Source organism: Myodes glareolus, chromosome 3 (genome assembly GCF_982192425.1).
Source record: "Myodes glareolus chromosome 3, mMyoGla1.1, whole genome shotgun sequence".
NCBI classification, from domain to species: domain Eukaryota; kingdom Metazoa; phylum Chordata; class Mammalia; order Rodentia; family Cricetidae; genus Myodes; species Myodes glareolus.
Window position 1 is genome coordinate 73,246,815 of NC_142028.1, and position 27,855 is coordinate 73,274,669.

The window sequence follows — 27,855 nt, forward strand, 5'->3', positions numbered from 1 at the left end:
GATAGTTTTTTTGAGGACAGACATATTTCCAAATTGTGTTTGGTGGAATCCCAAATCTCAGCATGGTACCCAAATACAAAGTCTAGGCTTAACAAATACTTATTAAATAACATTGAGTTTCTCATTCTCGTGGGTGAACCCTTTCAGCGAAGTGATGATTCCTTAAGTTCAGGCATGTTTTTCTGTAACAAGAGTCTCAGTACCTATTCTCTTTTCTCCTCCCACTTTCTACTGAATGGACAACCCAAGTGTACTCTATTGCCTTTGTCACTTCCCGTAAGTGTGACTCTTGCCCTTCTGCAGCCAGTCTGTGGCTTCTCCTAGGCCTTCCTACTGAGTCACTCATTTTTCTCCACTCAGTCTCATCTGCCCTCTCAAGGTTCTGCAGTGATAACAACAACATCCATGTCTTGCCTTGAGCCCACTCATGTTTATTCCACTGTTCATAATCTCAGCTTTCTCTCTTGTTTCATAAAATCCATGTTCTCATGATTTTCTTTATGCTACTCAAGAAGTCGGCTTAGAAAACCATTCTCTGCAAGAGACTTGACTCTAGATGGGTTCCCTAGGAGTCCAAGGAGAGGTCCCCAGTTTGTTCCTTGGACAGCTGAGGAAAGAGCGCCTGAACTGGCCCTATCCTATAGCCACACTGATGCATATCTTGCATATCACTATAGAACCTTCATCTGGCGATGGATGGAGATAGAGACAGAGACCCACACTGTAGCACTGGACTGAGCTCCCAAGGTCCAAATGAGGAGCAGAAGGAGGGAGAACATGAGCAAGGAAGTCAGGACCACGGCGGGGGGGGGGGGGGAGTGCGTCCACCCACTGAGACGGCGGCGCTGATCTAATGGGAGCTCACCAAGGCCAGCTGGACTGGGACTGATGGAGCATGTGATCAAACCGGACTCTCTGAATGTGACTGACAATGAGAGCTGACTGAGAAGCCAAGGACAATGGCACTGGGTTTTGATTCTACTGCATGTACTGGCTTTGTGGGAGCCTACTCTGTTTGGATGCTCACCTTCCTAGACCTGGAGGGAGGGGGGAGGACCTTGGATTTCCCACAGGGTAGGAAACCCTGACTTCTCTGTGGACTGGAGTGAATGCTTCCCCGAATGCACTGTTTTTCTTTTTACTGTTAATATTTACGTGCTCGTTTCACTTTTCTGACATGGAAGCAGGAGGAGTGAACCAGATTTTTTTCATCTGGATCGTGTGCTACTATAACAAAACACCATAGATTGGACATTTTATACACACAAGAAATGCATTTCCTACAGTTTTGGATGCAAGGAAGCCCTTGATGAAGCTTCCTCCTGATTCTAGCAACTAGCAAGGACTTGTTTCTCATAGTCTTACCTATCTTCTGTGTGAATTTGGAGAGGAAACAGACATTTAGACTGCAGTATTTTCTTTCTTGCCCACCCTTTCTCTCCCCTACCCACCCACTGCTTCATCTTTGGTTCATAGCTGAGCTTGCTGTGCCTTGTGTATTACGGCTGCCTTCCCCTTGGGTGTTCTCTCATTATTTCCTTAGGACAGGAAGTGGAGACAGGGTTTCTGCAATTCACCCAGACCTAGGTTGGGCCTAGGGCATGGGAAATCTCCACGCAAACCTACTCTTTAAGCACCATGTTCTAAATTTGTCTATCCACCTATCCTAGGCCATTTCCCTGGGCCAGCTGTACATGCGGCCTGTGTGAATCACTGGCTTAAGGATACTCAGCCCCTCTGATATGAAGTTGGCCATCTTCATTTGTATATCACTGTCTAATGTGCAATATCCTAAAATGACTACCACTTTATCCACCCTGATTCTGTGTGTTGGTAAAGTGCAGGGCTCAGGACAGTTAATCTCTGCTTTGCGTGGCATGATTGGGGCAACCTGGTGTGGGCTGGAGGGCCCAGTGTTCTCACTCACAGACTGGTACCCAGACACCAGTGGGTTCTGGGGAAACTAAAGGGGAAGACACAAAGTCTCAAAAGGTCTCAGAGCCGGCAGTGAGTGTCACATCCATCCTATGGACAGAATGAATCACAAGGCCAGCACCGGCTCAAGGGGCCCTGGGAAGGAAACACAGCATATGCAGAGAAGGACTAGAGGGGTGATGAACAGCCATGCTGAAAGGCTGCTGCTGCCCTTTGTCTCCTGTTCAGTGGCCCTTTCTAGAACCAAAGAAAGACTGTATTAACCCTAGGGGAAGTTCCAGGGGGCTCTTTTGTCCTCTCTCAATTACCTATATAATTGCAGACCCTGATTTGACACTCTAAGTCTGAACTATGTTGCCCCTGACATTTGTATGTTGACTCTGTGCCTTCCTCCCATTGATTGTTGAGAGTCAGAGTCTCTAGGAGGTAAGTGAGGTGGGACTGTGGCCTTAAAGGAGAGGAGAAAGGACTGTCTCACTCCTTTTCAACCATGTGAGAATCAAGCAAGAAGACGGCCACTTGCAAGTCAAGGAGAGTCCTTCCCAGCATCCAACAATCTGGGTGTCTGGATTTCGGATGGTGTCTTTAAATGTCGCTTTTCTGTTACTATAATAAAATACCTCCAACAAATACAAATTAAGAGAGAAGCATGTTTGATTGTTTCCAACTTAGGTAGTTACAAGGACGCAGTCTTCCATAGTAGGGAGGTCATGGCAGCAGGCAGGGCAGACACGGTAAGGTGGTAGGAGCGGCAGGCTGCATGGTCACATTGCATCTGTGTTCAGGAAGCAGAGAGTGAACTGGAAGACTTGTCAGGACACAAAGCTTCAAAGCTTTGCCCAGCGACCCATTTTATCCAGCAAGGCCGCCTAAAGGTTCCACAGCTTTCCCAAGCAGTACCACCAGCTGGGAACTAAGTGTTCAAACATATGAGCCTATGGGGGACGTCCCATAGTTAAACCATAACAGAAGGAAATAGGACCTACAGCTTCTAAAACTGGGGGAAACAAGCGTTTGCTGTGAGCAGCCCAGCCCACGGTATTTTCGTATGGCTGCATGAGCAGGCTCACACATCTGTGAAAACATCTGTTCCAATCTCTTTAGAATGCTAAGATGCAGGTGCCAGAGTCGCCATGTCACGAATGAAGGAAATCATGGTCAGACTCAGTGGGAGTAATGTGACCAAGGTCACACAGGGGATGGCAGATTGGAGCAAGGTCACCTGGCTCTAAAGCCCACGCCTTGAACTGCACACTCTAGGCCTCCTGTACATTTCACAGTATACAGTCCGGGGAAACCAGCACAGTCCCCAGTGTCTTTGCCAGCAGCTGCCTGGTCCTGGTCTGTCCCCTACCTCCAGCTGCCCTCTCCTTAGGCACAGCCCATCCACAGTGGTGACACAGAGAGCAACAGTTCTGCAGGGCCTGCAAATTCCTTCCTAAGAAGCCCAATGAGCACAGAGTGTGTAGGCAGGAGGGGAGACAGCCACTTTTGTCCTCCTAGGGGTGTCACCGAGAGCGTACAGCTTGGGTCATTCTAGGAAGGACACTGGGACGCCCTCAAGCTTGTGTAGTAACAAAAACGCTGAAATCAAATGATTTTAAAAATCCATGCATTTCTGTCTTGGCACAGAGTCTGGTACTTTCTGTTTCCAAGTAGGCAGCAGAAGTAAAGGCTGGGGACTATAGATGAGACAGAAGCACTGCCATAGGGGGTATCCCTGGATACATTTCTATCAGTCCAGCTTCCTAGCTTAGAAGTGTGGGGGAGTGTCGGGTTTTATAACTGAAGAGATAAAGATGAAGGAATGTAAGAAATGTGCCTAAGGAAACGCCCACAATCCATGCCCAAGTCTCTTAGTATGATGGTCACACTCTTTCCTGTTCAAGAATCCCTAACACTGAGGGTGGACAGCATCTCTTCCTGTTTCCTGTGTTTGTCCCAATCGTTAGCTTTTCACTGAGTCTTCTCAAGTTTTATTTAAGATTCTACAGCATGCTTGGCGTTGGATTGACAGCTGCATGGCTCAGGGGTTTAAGTATATTCACCCGGGCAGGGCTCTGAACATTCTGAGCCTTTAAGAAATACACAATTACAATGTGGTTCATCTCATGAGTTTGAGTGGGGCTTTAGTGGAGACAGGGAGAAAAGCACCAGACATGCACATGAACACAGCCCATTCATTATTGAAGGCACTGTGCCAAAGTGTCAAGGTCACTGCATTTCATAGAGGAGGAAATGGAACCTCGGAAGTTACTCATCTTTCAAAACACCATTCAGGGATGAAAACTGATATAACTTTTTTTTTTAATTTGGCAATATATGTCAGGAGCCTAATCGCACCTCTGACCCAGTAATGTGCTCCTTGGCTTCTTTGCAATGAAATATACAGAGTTAGGTTTCAAGAATATGCTGTTTTTGCAATATTGGCCACTGCTTTTCTTATAATGATCATTAAGGGTAGCAAAAATAAACAAACAAACAAAAATACCTTAAATGACCAGTTGAGAGAATGATTAACTAAATTATGGTAGATTTAATTACTAGACAATTGTAATGGCTTCCAATGATTGTGTTTTCCAAAAAAGTTGTAACTACATGGGAAAAATGCTCAAAATCCATCAAAAGAGAAGAGACTCATTTATCAGTGTGTGTCCAAACAAGGAAAGTATGCCAGCTTTCACAATGGCTACTACTACATGGAGGCATAATTCTGTATATATGCACATCTATATTACTTTATTAAAAACAAGAGGAAAGTTATTGACTTCAAAATCTGTTCAAGCAGTCCCAGAATGGACCGATAGTTAATATGCTCTGCCATAGTCCTACAGAGTGAAACAATAGTGAATGAGCCCTACCACCACTCGACAGGCAAGACCCATAGTGACTAAGCATGAATTCAACATAGGGCCAATAGAAACCAAGTTCTGCCATGTTCTTGCCAGATCATATCAATACTGATTAAGTTCTGCCATGTTCCAGGCATCAAATGTCTGTGTTAACACATTCATTCTTCAACGGAGAACTATTATATCAGGTCATGGCTGAAGGCTGTAAAGCTCAATGGTGAGTGACCTCTTCCTCAGGTTTCATGGCCCCAGAAATATTTGCTTGGGCTCTTTTCTCTAGCAAAGGTTTTTCCCTGCCTCTACTGAACCACAATAGAGAAAACCCTTAGGGAAGGTGTTAGCCAGGCTGCACTGAAGCTTAAGGGGCCTCTGGCAACAAAGATAAGGAAATTCTCGCAGAAATAGGAAGGAGAGGCAAGCCTGCACAGGAGGGAAAGTGCCTTTCTACATAAAACCCACCCCCTCCAGTAGTCGCCCCCAGTACTTTAATGGAAAAAACTCACGGATACCAGCTACAACTTAAACAACCTGATGGGCCTTCCCTTATTTTTCCTTCCCTCTCCTCCTTTACTCTTCATCTTCCTCTTCCTTCTGGACATTTAATTTTTTTTGTTTTACTTTTAGTCTTTGCTTCACCCTTCACCCACTCAGTCTTCATACTGGCATTTCTTTCCCACTGCCAATGTGACCCATCACCCTGCCAGGGTGACCAGTCTCTTATCACTGAATGCCTGATTCTAGATTAATTGACTTTCTCATTACTTCAAGGTACAACTGAGGTCCCAAGAAACAGATACCAAGACACTGCTGGGGGAAGTGAGTGGGCTGGGGGTAGTGAGGCATGGTGTGGGTCGGGCCACGTGTCATGCTTCCATCCTACAGAGCTTCTGTTCCCATCTTGGACTGAATACTGGGTTGGTCTGGAGAAGGGATCAACCTCTAATTCCAGATCTAGACAATAAATGGATACAATACCTCATAAATCAAATTTTTTCTATTGAAACAAATCATAGTGCAGAATGTTCCTTTCTCTCTATTAAAGAAGACTCAAAGATGTCTCCAAGGGTACAATAGTGGCATTTTTATATTGGGGGTAACCAACAACCATCTAACTGAACTTAAGGTGCACCCAATATGAAGGAATCTGTACCTGGTATCTGTACCCAGCCAACTACCCTGTGGCTGATGAAGTCATAGACCCTAGAGCAGAACCTACTTCTGCCAGTTTCCCAAACCAGGATAATTGCCAGCTACTTGCTAAATATTTATCCTTGTACCCACAGATATGTGTAGCCCCCTTCCCTCTTCTAGAAGCTTCACTTTGTAGCAGACAGAGACATCCCAGAAAACAACTGGTCAACATGCAGAGAGCAATCAGCCATGGGTTGTCCAACCCCCACTGCTACATTTACAAACCCTACATGAAAGCTCAAGGGACATCATAGAAGAGAATAATGCAGGGGACCGTGAGAACCAGAAGACTTATGAGAGATACTGAGATGGGGTCTTCTTTAGAAGACACAGGGCCGTAGCCATAAAATCTCAACAATAAGTTTACCTAAACAAAACCAGCACAATGGCAGTACCAGTTGACATGGTGATTTCATCATGGGTGAAATTTCACTAAGAACTACCCCTAGATGAAGAGTGACAGGCAATGAATGGCTAATGAAAAAGGGAGATTCAGTCTTTCCCAGAGATGAGCCCCCTGATAGGTTATCTAATCTCAACGAGTCATCCATAAAACATACATACATGGGAGGAACACTAAATAGCAGGCTGTATTTATACATACATATGTGTATGCATATACATATTTATATTTATTTAACAGTAACAATTGAAGAAGAGGTATGAATTTGAGAGGGAGCAAAGAGGCACAGGAGGAGTTGATTGGGGAGGGGGACTGGAAATGATATAAATACAGTACTCATATAAAAAATTATGAACAAAAAATATAACTAAAATAAAACTTACAGTTTTCCATTCACAAATTAGAACAATGAATGGTAGTATCCATCTTGTAAAGACACAAAAATGTCTGGGTAAATTAATTCACATATGACTTTAAGAACAGTGCCTAGCACAGAATATGGGTCAATAAATAATAGCTATTATTATATTTTTATCATCATCATCATTATTGAAGAATAGGAGATTATTTCACTTCTCCTCTCCTTTTTCCTCCTCCCACATGTTAGCCAAATAGGCATATTGCATTCCATGGCCTCAGTCCATCAGGTAATGGTGGACATATTCAGGTATAAGGCTTCTACTGACCTCTTGAATTTGAAAGCTGAAGTGGTCAGAGTGCCAATCACAGAAGTGATTTGGTGCAGTTTGCTGACTGGAATTTCTGCCTGGAAATGCCTGCTCGATTGTCTCCATCTACTATGCTCGCCACCCCACCCCCACATCAAAGGCCTGAGAACCCCAGCACATAAAATTGGACTAATTATTTCTTCTCATGCTTTGGAAGTCAGCAAATGTCAACAGTTATGTGACCAGTAGATTTTCCAGGTGAGGCAAACCAAAATTAAGATAAAGATGTCCTTAATTCCTTCAGTAAGAGAGTCATGCTTAGTACTGTCTTGGGGCCCTGGTGAGGGCTACTGGGGAGGCATGGTGTTCTCAGAGATCCCCTCTTTTCCCAGAACCCAGTGTGGGAGTGTGGCTAGATGAGAGCCCAGCTTTAAGCCTTCCCCCAGGAACTGGCTGCCCCATGAGGAACTGCATTAACAGCGACCACATGCCTTTCTACGAGCAGAGGACACAGCAAGTGACCACTGGGTGAGGACAAAGATCTGGCCCCTTCTTGAGTGACTTTTACCAGTGTTCATTTTTTTCTCGCTTTATGGATGTGTAAAGGAGGCCTGGTAGCTTTTATAGTACTGGTGCAAAGACAGGGACTTCACAGTTCTCCCACTGACCCTAGAGTGCATGGTTTTCCGCAGAAGTTTCTCAAAGTCTGATGGAACTATGAAATATCATCTGTGAGCCCACGCTCACCAGATATTGTGAAATGTTCTGGAAAGCCAAGATAGAGTAATCCCAGACTGAGTAACATGAGAAATTATAAAATGCTGGAGCTGTCAAAATTCCTAGTGTCCGTTATATTCAGCCACCTCATTCTGCAGATGAGGAAACAGGAGCTTGGATGGGTCACCCAGCTGGTTAACAGTAGAAACAGAGCTTGGTGGGAGGGCTCCATGTTGGTTTGCTTTCTGCTGTTGTGATAAACACCATGACCAAAAGCAGCTGAGAGAGGAAAAGTCTATTTGGCTTATGCATCTTGATTACTGAGAGATATCAGGTCAGGAACTCAAGCAGGAGTGAAGGCAGGGACCATGGAGGAGTGCTGCTTCCTGGTTTGCTCCCCAAGGCTAGCTCCCAGGACCACCTACCTGCCCAGGGATCGCACAACCTACAGTGGACTGAGGTCCTTCTACATCAGTCATTAATTTTAACCCTCCCCCCGCCATGCTCACAGGTCAGTCTAACTCCTCAATTGAGGCTCCCTCTTCTCATGTGACCGCGGTTTGTGTCGAGCTGACACAAATCTATGAAGTCAGGCTTCACACACAGCTCGGCGCTTCCCACTGTGGGTGTGTGTGCAGCTACTCATTTAGTCATTCCAAAATATGTAAGAGCTTGCACTGCAGGGTGCTATTTAGGAGCTGAGAACACAGCGGTGTGCAGCATAGCTTTGGAGCTTACATTCTGGTGGGGGCAGGAAAAGGGCAGTGTCTCTCTCAGGCGGTAGATTGAATGCTTGTTCCCAGTTTCTAGTGCTAGCTTGAAGGTTGTGGGGCCGGTAGGAGGTGGGACCTGGTTCGTGAAAGCAGGTCACTTGGGGTGGATCCTTGAAGGTCACAAGCCCCACCCCTTACAGTAGCCCTCCCCTTCCCCATTCTCTGGGCTTCCACAGCTACCACCATCACCCATGGAAGAAGGAACCATTCCACCCAGCCTTCTCCTCAACGGTGGACTGAAACAACAGACAAAAGTAATCTTTCTTCCCTTCTGTGGAACATTTGGCCAAAATGATGCAAATGTAACATAAATGGCTGTTGCCTTTTGAGGATCCGCCTACAAGTCTCAGTCAGTCCCTAAAACAAAAACACCAACTCAACAAAACACCATCACAGATGGGATTAGAGGCAGGAGCAGCATCTAATCCTGGAGAAACAGCTCTGCGTCTGTTCAGAGCAGGTTATAGCTAAGGCAAAACTGAAACTACCTTCTCTCAAAAAAGGGTATCAAGGATTTTAGGGGCCCAGAAATGGGTCCTCAGCAATCTGCATGACTGCATCCATCCAATCAGTTGCTGTTAGACGTTACCGTGTTTTCCTACCTCTCTGAACTTCCATAGCCTGTGGTTTCCTCACCTTGTTCTTTGGGGTTCATAGAAGACAAAAACCAAGCCTCTGGCCTCTTTTGCTCAAAGTCCCAATCCAAAGTAGTCTTCTCTTATAAATGGTTCTGCGTATCAAAGCACAGGTGGACGTTCTTAGAAGGTGCTAATCATGAGCAACTGCGTAAAGCACACACAGGCCTCTGCAACAGAAACTGCTCTGGTTTAAGCTCCATGTCCTTCACGAAGCCTCTGTCCCTGCAGATGACAGCAGGTCACTTGTGTGCCCCCACAGCAACTCTGACCTAAGTTTCCCACAGGAAAATGCCATCCCCACAGGCTGGCATTAAGGAGTCTAGCAACTGAGAACACTGAATGTGGACACCCCCACCCACTGCCCTGACTTGACAGGTACCACCTGGGGCAAGAACCAAGGGAACACAACATGACTAGCTTGTTCCCCAGATCCTGAGACTGTCACATCTACCTTGTTTAACTTCATAAATGCCCAGCAACTGCTTTGGTGCAAACAGTTTTACCAGATGTTAAAGCACACCTACCCCTCTTTCCTGTTCTGTTCTCAAGAGGGTTCAAGGTAGTACTCTGCCCTGGTAGCCACTAGTTAAAGGCCATTTAAGTCAATTTAATTTAATCTCTCTCTTTCTCTCTCTCTCTCTCCCTCTTTTCCTCCCTCCCTCCCTCTCGAACATTTTGTATATGAATATATTTTGATCAAACCCACTTTCTATTCCCTCTCTCCCAACTCTTCCTATAGCCCTCTCCCAAATCCATGCATTCCTTTGAAAACCCAGAACCCGGTTAGATACCATATACATAAGCGATATCAAGCTGCTACTGTTTTGGATGCTTCCTCCCCACCAGACAGCATCAGAAGGTTACTGGGTGTATGTGGGGGAACATCAATAATTTTATTTAGCTATGAACCCTGTGAGCTACAGTAACAACCAGCTCATTGATGAAATAGTGGCATGCGTGTTGTGGCAGTAACCAACCGCTTTCTGATCGGATTTAAGACTTGCTCCACAGTGTGGGATTCAGGCTTGGTACTGTTAGTAGGGCCAAGAACCCATGCCAGGTTGTAGGCCCCTGTGGACAATGTACTACCTTTATTCAGCCAAATGAACACAGTGTTGAACTGCACCTAAAGACTTGTCTTTATACCCAGAAGTTAGTGCAGCTCTCAACACTCATCAGAGAGGCTTCTCTTTGCAGTAGGTGGCAATTAATACAGAGACTCGCAACTGACCAAAATGCAAAGAATGTGAGGCTGTGGAGCGTTCATCCCTAATGGGAAATCCATATCATATCCCTCCCCATCCCTGCAAAGCTTAGTGATCATTGCAGAAGGGGTAGAACCATTGTAAATCAACTTAATTTAAATTCCACCTAAAACTCAGTGTTTCAGTCACAGTGGCCACATCCCCAAAGGCACAAGTACAGGAGACTTCTGTCACCACAGAAGGGTCCAGAGTGCAGTGCCTTGGCAAGCTGCCCAGTGCCTCTGTTTTCATCTCCGCACCAGCTGCCACAGTTCCCAGCCTTTTTAAACTTGTTCCCAAAGGGCCTAGACTGGATTGGAAGGTGCCCCGAATACCATATCCACCCAGAACCTCAGATTGTGACCTTATTTGAAAACCAGGGCCTTGCAGATATAATTGATTAAGGTAAGATGACCCTGGAGAGAGATTGGTCCCAGTCCAATATGGTTGTGCCCTTGTAACAAAAAGAGAAGCCACAGAGCCAGAAAAAGCCTGTGACCAAAGAGACAGTAATATGTCTAAAGGCTAAGGATTAGAAAGGATGGACAGAAGTTACCAAAAACTACCAAGAGGCTTGAAAGGACCCTTCTCTAGAGCCTTTGGAAGGAACAGGGCCCCATCAATGCCCTGCTTTCAGACTTCTGACTTCTGAAGATTTGATGAATTAAACTGTCATTTTAAGTGCCCCCCCTTATGAAAATGTGTTGCATTAGTTTCAGGGTACAATGTAGGGCTAGGCCTCAGGCTCCCCATGTTTTCCTCCAATGTTCACCCCCTTGAAGACATCCTGGTACTGGGATGTTAATTAATATACTTCAGATGTTAACCTCTAGGCAGTGAAAGCCACAGAAGCCAATGGGTCTCCGGCTGCATAGCTCAACTGCTCGGTGGAACAATGACCCTGGAAGGAACCAGGCATACTGAACTAGCAGGATTGCACAAGGAGGAGTCAGATGAGTCCAGAAGAGGCTGCAAATCTGGCCGCTTTCTATCCTTTCCCTGCTGAGACAGAATCAAAGGTTCCCAGAAAGAGACACGCCCCACACTGTCCAGGCCATGGTGGCACAGAGGAGGCTGGTAGCTGAGTCTATCAGCTTGCTAAGTCAAGGGCTTTCATGGTGCAGGAAGGGGCTAAGACATCCACCTACTTGTGCCTGCCTTGGCACAGTTCATTGATGTGACCGGATCTGTGCTGAACTGCACAGCCAGCCCTTGCTGCCACCTACAAACTACCACTTCCGGAGCCCACACAGTATACCTGTGCACAGCAGCCTTAGGATGAAGGCTGTGGTGCAATCTGCTCAAGGTGCCTTATTCATAGAAACACTTCCAGAACTTTCCCTCTCAAATGCCTTCTTACCCAACTCCCCGTGGGATTCCATCACAGCCCCAAACAGAAAGGAAACATCTGGGAATTTAAGACTTACTGAATGGATTATTTAAGGAAGCAGCCAGCAGGGGCTTCCACAACACATCATAAATAGGGCAAAAACCCGGAGCTGAACACCGAGCCTGGCCTTCCCCAGCCTCATGCTCTGTCCACACAGATCCAAGCCCCCTTGTGTTGTGGTTTGTGTGTTCCCCATACATTTGTGTGATTGAATATCTGGTACCCGACTGGTGGTGCTGATGCAAGATTGTGAACCACTGGGGTTTGATAGTCAGGTCCCACTTCCTGTTTGTCCTTGGCTTCCTTCCTGCAGATCCAATATGACCAGCTGCCTCACCATCCAGGTGCCAATATTTCCCTGCCACCGTGGGTGGTATCCCCTCAAACTGTGAGCTGAAAAAAAATCCTTTCTCCTTTAACCTGTTTCTTGTCAGATAGTTGGGCCCAGCAATGAGAAGCATAACCAGCATGCCTGCCCACTGCCTCTGCCTTGCCTCTGGCATCCTCCACAAAGTTCATCAGCATTGCCTCCGCCCCCACTTTATTCTGATGGTTTTTGAGATATGGTCTCTCTGTGTTGCTCAGATTGGCCTTGAACTTGCCATCTTCTTTCCTTAGTTACTCAAGTGCTAGATTATAGATCGCAAACCACAATTCCTGGGAGCTCCTGCCATTTTAAAATGAGAAAGTAGACAGGCGCTGCTTTTCCTGAAGTCAGGAGAAAGGAGGCTAACAGCTGCTGCCTTTCCTCGCGTCCCCCTCCAGCTACACAAACAAGTTACCCAACACTCTGAGCCTTGATTCATGGAAATGAAAAGTCTGGTGAAAACGTTCATCTAGGACCTAGTGAGGTCAGTATCTAAAGTGGTGGAGAATTTGATACATCCTACTGTCCTTACATTAGCTGTTAAGGCAGTAAAACACATACCGAGCATACAGTTAGCATTCAATAAACAAGAAATCAGGTTGTCATTTCTAAAGTAATACCACAAAGTCAGACTCCCAGTGTCATAAAAACATACTATTAAAAGATCAGTATCCTTGTGTTCCAGGCCTGTAATCCCAGACATGCTAGAGGGTAGCACAGGAAGGTTGCAGGTTCAAGGCTAGCTTGAGTCACAAACTGAGTTCAAAGCCAATCTGAAAATTTTTACAGAGACTCTGCCTCAAAATCTACAAGAAAGTAAAAAGAAGACTGTGAATGTGGCTTGGTGGTAAAGTGCATGCCTAGCATTGTGAGACCCATGGTTCAATCCCTAGTATCACAGAACAATACCACCCAAAGGTATTATATGGATGCAACCTTGCAACTGCCCAACCCACTAATATTTATCAGGTAAGGGGACCTAGGCAAGACTTTCTGAATACCCATAAAGGATCCACAATGCAGGCTGGCCCACCCAGGGAATGCCCTGTAGTGCCACTGCAGGCCTCCAGAAATGCCCCTTGCTTTAGTACTATGGGAAGGCTGACCAATCCATTTTGCACTGGCATGCTGCCCTCATCCTCCCCCTTCAGGAAGACATGGTGGGAAAGCTTTGAAACCCAGCAAGCTCCCGAACCCCAGATTCACTGAGAATGTAGAAAGAGCCCAACAAGAGTCCATCCATCCTCCTTCCAAAGAGAATAGAGGAAGGAAGATTCCTGATCTGATCCTGACATGCTCAAATACCCTTTCATTTGCTTTTGAGGTTTTCCAGCCGGGTGGCAGTGTCAGCCTGGCTTCCTTGATAGAGTGTCAGGAAGGCACTAAGACCAGTCGACTCGTCATCTGTCACTAAATCTAAGTGCCTGCCTGGCACAGGTCTGTAATGAGAGTAGGCTCAGTCTCTGTAGCTTTCCAGAGTGGGCTGCAGTGGAAAGATGTGTCTTTGTTTTAAGTAGAAGATACGTTCTCTTCTTTACACTCAAAATCATTCACCCTGGAAATTGCTGTTGTAGGGACAGGAAAGCAGGAGCAAGCTCCCATCCCTCCTGAGCACTTCAACATCCTCCCTGTAAAACACTAAGAGGGGCGGCACAGCCACAGCAAGTCCCCAAACTTCACAGCATATGTGCCTTTCCAGCATGGATCTACTCCATAGCACATTGTTAAAGTGATAATTAGTGACAGACTTGCCATGAATATTCCAGATAAAATCTCTCTCCACAACAGTTGATAGAGACAAAGGGCATCACAGGAAATGGAAGAGGGAATGAAGGGGTTCTCGTGTGTGCGTGTGTGCGTGTGTGTGTATGTGTGTGTGTGTGTGTGTGTGTGTGTGTGTGCAGAGCAAAAATCAGATATTGATTTTAATAAACGAAGCACTCAGGATATCAGTGGCAGTTGCAGGGTGCATGCATTTCCACCATCACTCTTAGGGAGCCCAATTCTGCCCCCATAAACCCTGATGAAAAAGAGAGGTCCAATTCTAGAAGTTTCCCTTCTGTTGCTTTGTGAATAGCACTTAAGGATATTTAAAGATGGAAGGTGAAAGGCACAGAGCCATGGAGGAAAGTGGGGAGGGATGGATAGGCTAGGGTGGTAACAAGCAAGCTCCCTCACCCTCTGAAAGGGAATGAGAAACGGTTTGGGTATAGGGTTGGTATATCTCCCAGCAAAGATGTTTATAAAGCCTCCTCACAGCCCTTTCCACAGGGCAATAGAATAGAATAGAATAGAATAGAATAGAATAGAATAGAATAGAATAGAATAGAATAGAATAGAATAGAATAGAATAGAATTCTCAGGGGTGCAATAGAAGGAGCTGAAGATGGTGGCATCCAAACAGGAGGTAGAAAAAGATAAATAGAAATTTTCAAGGCTAGAAAGGAAAGAAAGGCAATCACGGGCACTTCATCTGTAGATGAAGAATGAGCCATAGGTCTAAGAACACAGAGTAAGCCAGCACCCTAGGATATTCAGAAGAGAAAGCCAATAGTAGTGTCTCTATGTCCCCTGTTTACACAGATGTCAGGACCTGGCTGGGATGGAATCTTCTGCTTTAAGGGTGTTGATGAGCCTTCTGGGTGGAAGGGAACATGGCATAAGCATCAGGACAGGCTATCGCAGAGCCCTGTGCAGGCCAAGCTGCTCCTTGCTCACAAGGTTTGAAGGCCACCACAGTGATAAAAAACAGCCCTAATACCAACTCAATATATGTTCCTCCAAGAACCAGAAGGAGTGAAATGGTGTACCCTATATAAAAGACTTTGAAAACAGGTGGCAGGGTAGTTTCCTCACCAGGAACCACAAGTCTCAGGTTGCCTGCCTCCGAGAAAAGAGGATCCCTGTCTTTGCTTGCTTGGACTAAACATCACCCAAAATGCAAAATCATTTTGGAGAGGCTAAGATACAGCATCAGGATCAAAATTTAGAGAAAGTTAAAACTAACACCCAATATTGGCCATCCTAGATGGAACCAAACACCTAGATAGACCCTGGCTTCTGGAAGGACCAGCCATAGGCAGAGTCACCAGTAACAGTCTGCTCAGAGGATTGCTGGAACCTCCAAGCCTCACAATCTATATAGGGCCCTTACATTGCCACTTCCTTTGGCATCACAGGCTCACCCTCTTGCACACCACATCCTCACCTTCAGACCTATGGTTCTATGCCTCTTTAATGAGACCTCTCCCAGCCATCCAGTGGGAAACGGTCACAATACCCCTCCGTCCTATCCCTTCCTGACTTTTCCCACAGCACTCACTGCTTGGACTTTCTAACATTTTTATCATTTATTACTTTCCATTTTCAAATAATCCCCACACAGACAAGGAGTTTAGGCTCACTCCTGTGTTGCCAGGGTGTTGGCTAGTATCTAACACATAACAAATGCTCAACAGATACCAGCTGGATACATGAATGAAAGATAGGTCTTCCTTCCACTCTTTTAGTAACACTACCTATTTACCTCCTACACACACACACACACACACACATACACACACAAACATGCATGCATGCACATGCACACACATTTTCACATACACATGAACACACACTTTCACACATGCAAACATACTCATACATATTCACACACAAGTGCACATGCATGTACACACATGTACATACATATAGTCACACACATACACATGCATTTACATACATTCATATACATGCACATACTCACAAATGCACACACACACACACACACACACAGAATTTTCTGTCATCCTTTCTCTTCTTTTTCACCTGTTCCCAGCCTTCCATTCCCATTAACAAGTATATGTTGAATTAAAGTTAAGGCATTCAGTAACAACACTGCCAAGGCATCCATTAAAAACATATTTCATACATATATATTCAAATATATGCAGAAAATGTTCTAGAACAAAATGCAAGACATTGATGTCACTGGATGTCTCCAGGGAACAATGGACACTTCAGTCTGTAAGCTACATATGAACTAAGTTTTGATTTATGTGACTGTAATTAACTATTCAACATATTTAATCAAATGTAAAATTAGAGAAAACTTAAAACTAGCATAGGCCTTGGCTCCCATCCCCAACACCATCCTACTACAAATGTTTTTCAGGGTGACAGCCCCTGGAATATGCCTGGGCTGGTGGAATGGGTGACAATGCAACTGGGCTGGTGAAATGGGGTGACAATTCTGTCCTAGTCCTAAAATTGCCTGAAATGCGACTGTTACTTCTATAATGAGGCATCTGAGAAAGTTCCCATCAGGCAGAAGGATATGAATTAATGCAAATTTCCACATACATAAAACATGGAGACTTCATCTCAGCTCATAAATCCCTTTACCTTTCATCCTGCTCACTCCCACGTGGGATTTATGTTGAACAGATTTCAGAAGTCCCAGAAGACCATGTGGCTTGCTGGTGGTGCAAACAAGGGGACACAGGCAATGCCTTCAAGAAGGTAGCAGCCAGCGAGGGTGCCCATGAGCAAGAAATATCACAATCTAAAGAGTGCTCCCAGATAGACAATCAGGGGGTGTGACCAGTGGGTCATATGATTTTTATAGTTTTCTTCTGAGACTTTCAAACTATTCCAGATTTTCTTACCCAGAGTCTTATTGTGCTCTTACATTTTTCCTTTGTTTATTCTGTCAGATAAATGCTACCAGACTGGTAAAATGAAATGATGCTTCTCTTATCAAGACCCCAAATGTTCTAGAATGTGGCTGCTGCTGCTCTAGGTCTTCCTGAAGGTGGAGTACCTATTCATTTATCTTTATCTTCTTGGCCTGTAGCCTGGCACCCTGGAAGAGTGGCTGTTCCTTAAGTGGGGAATGATTAATGACTATTGTCCAGTACCCAGTGAAGAATTTATAGTATCCCCAGATATCGCCCCAAAGACAGTGGTACACCCCCATTCTCCTTCCCTCTATTGCTACCCATGGGTCATCTTTGCTCTGGGTGAAGCAAAGAAAGCCAGAGTTATCTATGTGAAGGTTGATAGAGGGTTCTGAGGAAGGCATGAGCTGTCTTCCCAGGAACCTATGGCACTGTTACATTTAAATATATAAATTTGCATAGTATTATAATGCTGCAGGATGCTATAAAAACATATGTGGCTGTGGTTTGGCTTGTCATTGAATTAAGCACCATGGTGGGGGGGTAGTTTCTTTTACTCTGTTTATCTATATTCCTGGTATCTTTGTAATAATCAAAATGTATGACTTTCCAATAATAAAAAGTAACCAAATTTTGTTTAATTGAAAAAAAGTAAAGTACAACTGTCCTGGATGGGACAGACACAAAAGGTAAGACTGAGAGTCATGGGTAGGAGACAAGGCTGGCTCCAGCCTCCCAGAAGACTAAGGGTCTTCCTCCAATCACACCTTCTCCCTCTTCATGCAATCCAAACAGCAGGAGCTGACAAAGTCACAAGTGGATGTACGAGGCAGGGAAGAAAGGTACCAAGCTGCTGTGGGAGAGACTCATTGACCAAGACAGGCAGCATCTGTCAGACGTGGACCCCAGGTTATACACGACACAAGTGTGACATACATTTGACAGCTTCTGAGAAGTAGGAATATCTCAGGGTGCTCTTCTCTAAAGTGACTCAGTGCTGGGCATAATGAGTGAATCCAGAATACCGAAGAGAAACTGGGCACTTCCTCACAAGGATGGTTAAGCAGGATGTCGGCCGCTGAGACAGGACTCCAGGCTTATAGGAAAGAGTGGCATCCAGGTGTGATAGGATCTCACAATACCTATTGTGCAACTGATCGTAAGTCACATGCCATCCTCTCTGGCCTTTTCTGACAGTTTTGGGATACACACTGCTGCTCTGGCTTCTCTGGTCTTTGTGCCAGGTTTTGCAAATCGCAAAAGACTTTGCTCCATTTGGTAGGTCTTGAATGGGCAGCCTGGGTGCTGATGTCCATGGCAAGTCACTGTTGGTACCTGCAAACAGGGAGAACATTTATCAGAATGGAACCTCGCTGTTCTGTTTCCATCATATCATGATGGGCACAAATGGGAAAAGGGGATGAGTGAGAAGGCGGGGTGCCACAGGAACTTGGGAGGAAGATATACGCACAGTGAACAAGGGCAGAAGGGTTGATGGAATGGCAGGAGGGAGTACACACAACAGACCCAGGAAGGACTTGGATCATCAGAGAGAGCAGACAGAAAGGGGCAGAAGTCATGCATAGACAGGAAGGCCAGCCTGAGCTGGTTCACACAGATTTCTGGCCATGACCATGTCACCTTCTGCTTTGCCCATCTGCCTCTTAGTCTCTGCCTCCTGGTCCAGAAGGGCCCCTCCCCCTCCTGCCTCCCCATCCCCTCCTCCTAATGGCCCTCCACTAAGCATACCAGAGAAATTAACTTACTTCTACCACTTGGGCCAGTATGCCTCTTGTCTAGCTCTCCTGGGGCTTCTGGCAGCATGTGCCTTGGTGATCCCTGCTCCCTCTGAGCGCAACATCTCAGCCTCAGGCTGCGCTGGAATCTGGATCCGTAACTTCTTTTCTTCCTGTTCTTCAAGGATGTTTTGTCCCTCGGCTGGACAAGATGCAGCAGGAGTGGGCAACGCAGGGCCAAATCGGAGACACCAGACTGAGAGGGACAGGAAGGGGAAACACGGGGCAGTGCTAGGTGATCTGGACCACTGGTCACCTCATTCTAGTTCATGAGTGGACAGCTAGATGAGGGACACCAGATGGACCAGAACTGAAAGTTCAGTGTACAGTCATGTTACCTTTCTGGAAGACTGAGCCCTTTTGGCACATTGATCTTCATTAACACAGGTGCTAGCAGATCCTCTTCCTGGTACAGGCTCATGCTTTAAAACACATCAAAACTAGCCAGAGTCAAAAAGCTGATAGGCTTTGTCCGTCCCCATGGAAGCAAATCCAGCAGCACTTCTGGGGAGACTCCTGATACGGGCCACCCTCTTACTAAGGTTTCCCTCCAAGAGATACCCACTTGGAATGCTCACTCCACCAGGGTGGGGCATAGCAGTAAGCAGAACCACCTGGATCAACTCCAAGTGGGCCAGGCACTTCCCTTCTGTGTTATAGCAAGGACTGTGCAAAGTCAAGCTGGATAAACACCTTACAGGCACAACTATGAGCCACGGCCATCATAGTATCTGCAATGTAAGAATCCATCCCTGGAGCCCACATATTAAAGCACAAACCCTGCTAGAGTATACCTGGACATTAGCATGCTTCAGAACCACCTGGAAACCTTATTCAAACACAAATCGTTGACTATAGACCCAGTATCCCTTGACTTGATGGGTCTAAAAATCTACATTTGTAACAAGTTCCCAGGTGCTGTGACTGTGGTCCAGAGGTCCACCCAAGGGAGCTCAGTAGTATCACTTATTTAACATGAAATCTACCACTAATAGCTCGCTCTATCTATCTATCTATCTATCTATCTATCTATCTATCTATCTATCTACCCACCTACCTACCTACCAATCTAGCTACCTATCTTTCGTTCTGTCAACCAACACTCAAAACTCACCCACAGTAGAGGCAGAAAAAAACTATAACACACACACACACACACAAAAAAACCCTGCTGGTCAATGTAATACATTATAAGAGGAAGAATAATGAAAGACTTAATACTTTTAGAATCTACCTACTTCATATATTCATTCATTGATTCATTCATTCATCAAACAAAATCCAAAGAGGGTGTTCGCTCAAAGAAACAAATATAACAAGGCAAGATCAGAATCCAAACTAGAACCCCAGAGCTGTTCTCAGGCTCCTATAGTCCTGAAAGAACCCCTGCTGTGTGTCATTGCTGAAGTCAGCAGGGTCAGGAATATCTGTGATGGCTGAGACTGGGCTTTCCCTTCCTGTGCTCTGTCAAAGCATTCACTGTACAGCACAGCCACCGCAGAGTAAGGCACTGACTGAAGCAGTGACTGGCTGCTCCAAGACCAACTGCGAGTTGTTCAACTGAGGCCCAGACCTCAGGCGTGGTCTTCTCAGAAATTCTACAATGTGGGGCAAGCCGAAGAGAGTCCCCGGCTAACTCCTCCCATGAAGCATAGGCTTGCTAAATTATAGTGATGACAGCACAGCCTAACCACCATGACAAATATCATTTCCCAGCACGGTGTTCTGCATCTCCACTTGGCCCTTTCTCTTCCTGGAAAACTGCTTCTCCCAGCTTTCTCACACCAGGTTCCCTGTACCCCACAAGCTGGAGCCTTGTAGGTTCCTTCTCAAGTCTCTCCTAACCATTTCTCTACCAGCTCCCTGCTTACCCTGTGTGGCCACATTCCTTATCTCCTCTGTGTCCTTCATAGCCTGAGTACTTCCTAAAGTATCTTGTGCATGGCTCTCTCACTCCTCTCCACCCAATGCTGTCGGTGGGCTCGAAGGTGCAAGGGCTCCATCTCTGTACTCATCACCGTCACCCCAGCACCTCAACAGCGTCTGGCACACGGCAGGTTCTCTAACAAGTCTACTGGGTGAACAAATGAATGTACAAAATGAAAGCGGCCATCCTCTCTCAGCAGTTTCCAAAGTCAACCAGAGACTTTTCCTCCACTTCTCTCCCTTTGGTAATGGGAGCTCAGGCTTCAGCAGGAGGTGAAAGAGGGAGAAGTACCTTTAGGCTGGTGTTCTGAGTGGCAGGAGAAAGAAGGCATATAGAGGATCCTGGCCACAGAGGAGGGCTGGGCACAGTCAGTGGAACCTAAACTGGTGAGCCATAGAAACAAGCCTGGAGTGGGAGGGTGTTGCGAAGAGGGGCGTAAATGGAAACTTTTATAATTTAATAAAATTACTTTTAAAAAAAAGAAAGAAAGAAACAAGCCTGGAGCCCTCTACTTCCCTCCAAGGTTTCTAGACAACCAAGTCCCAGAGATGAAAACTTTAGAGGAGCTAGGTACACTCTTTATCACTGGATCCTGGTTTCTTTAGGTCCTTAGGATGATAGCTATACTCCCCTAAGACATAATCTGTGTTTTTTCCTCTCTCCTGGGTATCCCTTACCAATCATAGTGGGAGCTGCACTACCAATTTCCCATTGACCTTGCTGTATCACTCCAGACAATGGGACTCGCGACCAGAAGACAACTTCATATAATAGATGATGTCTTCTTCTCTGGTCCAATCATTCCCAAACCACTGTCAGTCTTCCCTGGGTGGTAATTTTAATGGCAAGTCTTATGCAAATAGTAGCTTTATCCTCTCTATCAAGAGTTCTATGCAATGTAGCCATGGGCTGCTAGTCACAGACAGCTGAGAGCAAATGTGGAACTATGTTACATTCTCAGGAAGATACCATGCGGTAGCCAGACCCTATCATTAAGCAACCTACAGTTAGGCTGAGGACAGAGAATCTCACACCACAATCATGAATGGGGTGTCAGAGTTCATTGCAATAAAAGAAGCATTCAATAATGGAGCACCGTGGAGCAGAGTGAGTGACTGGGCAAAGCCACCTTCTCCATGGGCTCTGGAAATATTGCTCATGATGTCACGGGTGTTGGTGGCTGCCTGAGTCAGGAAGGTTCTAGGGAGCCATCACACATCAAGGGCTAAATAATGGAAGGATTTCAACATTCAGGGTGTGGCTGTAAGTGCAGAAAAAGAAGAAGGTAGATTGAGCTCAGGTAGGGTGTAGAAGGGGCTGGATGCAGCTTTAGCTAGAGTTTGAGACACCTGTGAGTCGAAGGCAAATTATCCAGAAGTTCCATAGAGCCTCCAACTGAATCTTAGCTGGTTCTGGACAGATGATGTCAGCTGACACCTGTCTGTAGATGGTGATGAAGATGTAAGCACCAAAGGAAAAGAGCAGAGCATCTCATACTCTGGGGACCACCGTTCTCAGAGATGAAACAAGAAGGAGGCTAGAAGAGAAGATGAAGGACCGAAAAACCACACACATACTGAATTCTGGGAGGACTGAAGAACAGCTGGACACCATTATTTTAGGTAATATATATGGCTAGGATCTGTCTACAGGTTTGAGGTTGGGCAGAGTTGGTCTGAAATCCCACCAGTTGGATGATCTCACTTTGGCCTTTGCTTTGTTCTATCTCCAGAACTCTCCAGTATCCTAACCATGTCCACTGCTTGGTTCAAAGAGGTGCTCTCAGCAACTTCTTGCCATATGCTCACTAAACTGTCAAGCCGGACCCATATCAAAGCCAGCATTCCGCACCCTGTATTCCCAATGGTTGTCATTCTCACAGCGCTTTTCACACATTGACCGATCGCTGGCCTCGCCTCCATCAGACCATGCGGCCTGACTTAGGAACCACATCTGGATTCCACAACAAGTTACACAAGTCCAAGCAAGTGACATCCAGAGGAAGCAGTATATTTGTGAGACAGGAGTAATGGCTGTGCTGGTGTTGACCCAAGACCAGGAAGTCAGAGACACTGAAATGAATCAGAGGAACTAGGCTGATCAAATGGGCCAGTAGCCTTTCTAGAGAATGCCACGACATAGCAGTATGGCCTACACGGCATGAACGTCAGTTGTTCATGCAGAAGTCAGGTACTGCTTTCTCATATGAAATCAGGTAAGCTTTATGTATCAGCAAAACACACATGTTTAAGACATTGTGCTAAGAGTGAAATATAGGGAATGTATCTATAGCCAGAATGGGCTTACAGGCTAGTCCTTTATAAATTCTAGATAGCAGCTTTGATTCTTGTATCACCAGTACCTGGTACATCATAGACACTGAATAAATAAATACTTGCTGATCAGAAATCAAATGAATGAGTGAATGAATGAATGGGAAAGAAAGAACAGATGGGTGGAAGAGGGGAAGCCAGATGGTTGCCCAAGTGTCAAGACCCCAAGCAGTGGGCTGGGCAAACTCAAGGTGACCCTTCTGCCAATCTGTCAATGTGAACAATGCATAGTCTTGCTTGTTGGCAGAAGGCATGACGAAAGATGAGAGTAGTAAATGAGTCAGCCACCAGCTTGTCTGAGGCTATCTCCACCAGAAGTTCTGTCTAAAGCCAAGACAGAAATGACCACAAGATGGTGTGTGACATACCATGTGTCTTGTCCAAAAGTCTACCTTTTGTCTTCTGGGGGGTTTTATGAAAAATGTACTCCCAGAGGCTCATGTATTTAAGTACTTGGTCCTTAGTTGGTGTGCTATTTGGGGAGGTTTAGAAGGTGTGAAGGAAGTAAGTCATTAGGCATGGGCTCTTAGAGTATATAGCCTCACCTTACATCCACTTTGCACCCTCTGCTTCTGGCTTGCAGTTAAAGATGTGATCTCTCAACACTCATGCCTACTTGTTACCATATGCCTTCCCACCTTGATAGACACATCCCTCTGGAATGCTAAGCCCAAATGAACCTTTCTTTCTATAAGTTTCTTTTGGTCATGGTGTTTATAGTAGTTTTAATGTAACTGGCTCCATAATCTCATGGGGAGTGGCAGTAGTAGGAGGTATAGCTTTGTTGGGGTGGGTATGGTCTTGTTGGAGGAAGTGTGCCACTGCGGAGGCAGGCTTTGAAGTTTCCTATGCTCAGGTTCCTGGTCAGTGTCTTAAGTTGACTTCTTGTTGCCTACAAGATGTAGGACTCTCAGCTCCAGCACCAAATCTGCCTGTGGCAGAACCTCTAAAACGGTAAGCCACCACCTCAATTAATGTTTTACTTTATAAGGAATTATAAGATTATATATTTTGCTTTATAATTTCCATGGTCATGGTGTCTCTTTGTAGCAATAAAATCCTTACCTAAGACAGAAGTTGGTATAAGGAACTGGAGTGTTGCTGTGATAGGCCAGACCATGTTTTTGTTTGGAGGAATTTGAACTTTGGTATTTTGGGTTTTAAAAGCAGTAGAATGCTTCATGGGCCATGCTAGTAGGAACATGGAAGACAATGGTGCTGAGAGTTATTTTAACTGTCAGGGGCTCACTCAAGAGGTTTCAGAGGAAAGGAATTTTAGTGTGTTACCCAGAGATCATTCTTGTGATATTTTGGTGAAGAAAGTGGCTGCCTTTTCCTCTTGTCCAAAGAGTCTTCCTGAGGCTAAAGTGAAGAATTTTGGATTAGTTCTGTTGGCAGAGGAAGTCTCAAAAACAACTTAGTATAGACTCTGTCATGTAGTTACCAGTGTTCATGCTCATAAGATTTATAATGAAAAGGAGCAAGCTAAGGAGAAAAGTTGTACCAGGAAGTAGAATGGAGCTAAATCCTGTGTTCAAGGAGATAAATGGATTAAGAAATGGAATATAGGGAGTGGTGACCTCAGGACAAGATCCCGCCTAGCTAAGTTTCCCACTGTGAAAAGGACCTAAAGAAAAGCTTAGAGCCAGGTGTGGTGGGGCATACTTTTAATCTCAGCACTGAGAAGGTAGAGACTGATGGATCTGAGTTTAAAGCCTGGTGTATAGAGCAAGTTTCATAATAGCCAAGGCTTAGGCAGTGAAGGAAACCATGAAAAGCAGAAAGCTGGCAAATGTAATTGAATAAGGGGGCCATGTTCCAGCCCCAGACCAGCTTCTGCCACATGGTTCTGACTTTAGGATTAAGGATAGAAGAAATGGATTATGGAATTTGCTTCTGTCTAAAGAAATCTGCTTAGGCCAGGTATATGTCAGGAGTGTCCCTGAATGTAGGTCTAATAGAGAGGCCATTGTGTGAAACTGTGAAGTTGAAGACTGTATTAGCTTGGAAAACCCAAGATATTAGAAATGCCAGCACCATGGGATACCTGTGGAGGAGAGCTGCTAACAGGGAGTGGAGCCAGGCCAAGAGAAAGAAGTGTGTTACAGTCAACAAAGCCGAATGGAGTTGGAGAACTGAAGAGTGTTTTGACATCAGACATGAAGATAGAGTTTGGAGTTTGTCCATCTGGCTTTTGATCTTGCTTTGTTCCAGTATTTCCTCGCTATGCTCCTTTCCCTGCATTTTGGAATGGTAATGTATATCCTGTGCCTTTATATGTTGGAAGTATGTGATCTGATTTTTGATTTTAATTTTTACAGGTGATCATAGTTCAGAGATTGTATGAATCTCAGAAGAGACTTTGGACTTTAAAACATTGTTGAGACTGTGATAAACTTTTTAAGTTGGACCAGATGAATTTTGTATTATGATATTGTTACAAGCTTATAGGGGCCAGGGTATGTGGTAGTTTGAAGATAATTGGTCCCCATAATCTCATAGGGATGGCACTTTTAGGAGGTGTGGCTTTGGTGGAAGAAGTATGTCACTGTGGAGGTGGGCTTTGAGGTTTCCTATGCTCAGAACACTGCCTGGTGTCTCAGTCGACTTCCTGTTGCCTTCAAGATATAAGATTCTTGGCTCTGGTACCATGTCTGCATACTGCCAAGCTCCCCGCCATGCCCCCCACCATGAAGGTAATGGACTAAGCCTCTGAAACTGTAGACCACCACCTCAATTAAATGTTTTCCTTTATAAGAGTTGCCATAGTCATGGTGTCTCTTCATAGCAACAGAAACCCTAACTAAGACAGTGTTTTATTACAGTAACAGAAAAGTAACTAATACATGCCTCCTGTTCTATACTGCTGATGGAAAAGAAGGAACATAGCACCCTTTTGTGGATTCCATGGGGAATGAAAGGAATCATACAGACATGATGTATAATGCTCCCCCGCTCTTGCCAAAAACTCCTTCTCAGTCGCCTCTGAAGCTCTGGGTGGGCATGTGTGAGCCTGGTGTGGGACTGCAGGAACATCGCTGTAAGGGAGTGACATCTGAGCCACCCATTTGGAATGCCTAAGGTTGCAAAAGCAAAGTTATTTCAGGTTCAACTGAGTTATAATTTATTTTTCTAACTGATCATTACTGCTGCTGGCTCTATAAATAACCACCTGGGGAGTCTGCCTTCTGCTCCCAAATCCTTCAAGAGCCTGGCTAGGTTCTCTGTGGTTTCTGGCCTTCCAAACACACAGCACATTTTTCTGTGCAGCCCTTCAGGGAATCCTCCTGCAATGCATGCCAAGGAACCTGCTGAGTTCTACCCAGCTCAGTCCTCCCTTTCTGACCCAGATGCTGTCCTCCAGATGTTGGCCTCCAGATGCTGGTCTCCAAACCAGCCACCCAGTACTCCTCCTCCACCACAGGGGGCCTCACTCCTTGGTCACAGGTGGTTCCTGAACCAAGGTCTTGGCTCTTGTTTACTCTGTTTCCATCCACTGCAAACATCTGTGCTCAGAAGATGAGAGATATTTAATTAAAGCAACGCAGCTGCAGCATCAGTTAAGGTCAAGCCTATGGAGAAAAGAGTTTGTCTGATGGTGTGGGTGGTGTGCTATGAAGAGCTCATGCAGCCCCAGGAAGAGGGGCTCTGGTTTGCATAAAATCAGTCTAAGCAATTTAAAGGCTATACTTCAGGGGCTGAAGAGGTTAATCAGATGTTAAGATCACTGCTCTTTCTGAGGATCCTAATCCAAATCCTATCATCCACCTATATGTGCCTGCAGTTCCTGTTACAGGGGATACAATGCTCTCTTCTGGCCTCCACAGGCACTGCACACACATGTACACATATAGACAAGCAGGCACATAGGAACATACACATAAATAACTTTTTTTAAAAAAATTAATGTCATCAAAAAAAAGAATATACTTAAGTGTGACTCAGATTAATTAAGTACACACAAAGCCCATTCTTGACTGTGTTCTAACTGGCTTTCAGTTCCTCAACCAGGGACCTGGGAAGGATGTGATACTCAGAAAAACTCGCTAAGTTCTGAGCATTATCATAATGCGTTTTGACAACATGATGCTAGTGTGGGTTTCCTTATGCCTGCTCTGTCAATGTGGGGCCTGAGAAAGGAGATTTGCGCAGTCACATATAAAGAGGCAAAGAATGAAGTTCAAGCCCATCTTTCCCCTGCTCTTCCTGCCTGCCCCTCTATCTAGAAGACTAGAAGACCCTCTAAGGCAGTGAGAGAACCTTCTATGTGCTTCCATTACACAATGACCACTTGACAGCAGCACCTACTAGGCCATATTGGAATCTGCTTCTCCTCCTAGGCCAAGGTTTTCGCCATGAACTCCAGCGGTGCTGTGGGATAAAACTCTTGTACCCTGTAAAGATTTGTCACTCTTATTGGTTTAATAAAGTTCTGACTGGCTAGTAGCCACACAGGAAGTACAGGTGGGGCAACCAGACTAAGAAAATTCTGAGAAGAGGAAAGGCTCAGTGTGCAGTCACCACCCAGATGCAGAGGAAGCAAGAAGAGAATGCCTCACTGATAAAAGGTATGTGGCTAACACAGACAAGAATTATGGGCTAAGTTATAAGAGCTAGTTAATAATAATCCTGAACAAACAGGGCAAACTGTTTATAATTAATATAAGCTTCTCTGTGTTTCTTTGGGACTGAAAAGCTGCAGAACCAGGTGGTAACAGAAATTTCCATATACACAGCAGTAAACACCTAAGTATTTCTGCATATGCACATATTTACTTATGAATTGCTATATGAATGATATATTGCTATAAATTTGATCTGCTGTGGCCCTGAAGGCCCATGTGTTAAAGGTTTGGTCCCACTATGGCAGTACTGGGAGGCTGTGGGGCCATTAGCAGGTAAGGCCTAGTGAGAGGAAGTTGTGCCATCAGGGCATACCCTCCAAAGGTACTGCAGGGTTCAT

The 27,855-nt window shown here is 45.3% G+C and overlaps 1 protein-coding gene across 7 annotated transcripts in view; it reads right to left on the reverse strand.

The window, feature by feature from the left end:
- Hivep3 (HIVEP zinc finger 3) overlaps nucleotides 1-27,855 on the reverse strand; it is a 408,014-nt gene that overhangs the window by 241,421 nt on the left and 138,738 nt on the right. For 2 of the 7 annotated variants that reach the window (XR_015000905.1, XR_015000906.2), the window contains 2 exons: nucleotides 18,603-18,828; nucleotides 17,453-18,171 (listed from right to left, as the gene is read on the reverse strand). The exons of the other annotated variants lie outside the window; for them this stretch is intronic. The gene's annotated coding sequence lies outside the window, so the exon portion shown is untranslated. Of the gene's footprint in view, nucleotides 1-17,452; nucleotides 18,172-18,602; nucleotides 18,829-27,855 lie in introns of those variants that run through there. 7 annotated transcript variants of the gene reach the window in all.